The sequence below is a fragment of the Heterodontus francisci genome, unplaced genomic scaffold (genome assembly GCF_036365525.1).
Source record: "Heterodontus francisci isolate sHetFra1 unplaced genomic scaffold, sHetFra1.hap1 HAP1_SCAFFOLD_51_1, whole genome shotgun sequence".
Classification (NCBI taxonomy): domain Eukaryota; kingdom Metazoa; phylum Chordata; class Chondrichthyes; order Heterodontiformes; family Heterodontidae; genus Heterodontus; species Heterodontus francisci.
In genome coordinates, this window is record NW_027141937.1 from 2,545,191 (window position 1) to 2,546,094 (window position 904).

Below are 904 nucleotides of genomic sequence, written 5' to 3' on the forward strand. Positions count from 1 at the left end.
CACTCACCCTAAGCAAGAATCATACCCCTAGATCAACATGCCACTGATATCAGAGCTTCCTTTTAGCTCCGGTGGAATTTCACTGGCAGCCAAAGCCGATCATCCATTTTTTTTTTCAGAGCAAAGCAACATCTTGCAAATTCTGAAATAAAAACAGAAAGTGTTGGAAATGTTCAGAAACTCTGGCAGCATCTGTGGAGAGAGAAACAGAGTTAACCTTTCAGGGCGTTTACCTTTTGTTTGAGCCATCCTTTCACACTGCTTCTGTCCACCCAATCTCACTTTCTATTTTATCTAGATTCCACCCACTCACGACCTAAATACATTTATCATGAATTCCTCATATCTTTTAATAATGACAATTTTATATTTCTGGCCTTTGCTTTGGACTCCACCACAAGTGGAATCATGTCTCCATCAACCCAATCAAACCCATTCACTATTTCCTCACATTGCAATGTTTCTTTCACCCTGACAGACGATGGAGTTTCTGCTGCTTGATTGCAGTTCTTGCTTCCTGCCAGTAGATGTCATCTCACTCCAGTACAGTGAAGGTTAAGGGACTTTCAAAAGGCTTTTGGATAGGTATATGGATAAAGGAGAATGATGGGGTATAGATTAAATTGTCCTTGACAGAGGACAAAGGATCGGCACAATATTGTGGGCCGAAGGGCCTGTTCTGTGCTGTATGTTCTATGTTCTATGTTCTATGTTACAAATCTGAGAGCACACAACAAGTAATTGTTCACGTGACAGTGAACAGGTCCCTCAATTCCTGCACACTCTTTAGAACTGTGCCATTAATTATATATTGCCTCTCCCTATTCCTTCTGCTAAAATGCATCACCTCACACTAGTCACTATTAAATTCCATCTGCACCTGTCTGCCCATTCTGCTAGCCCA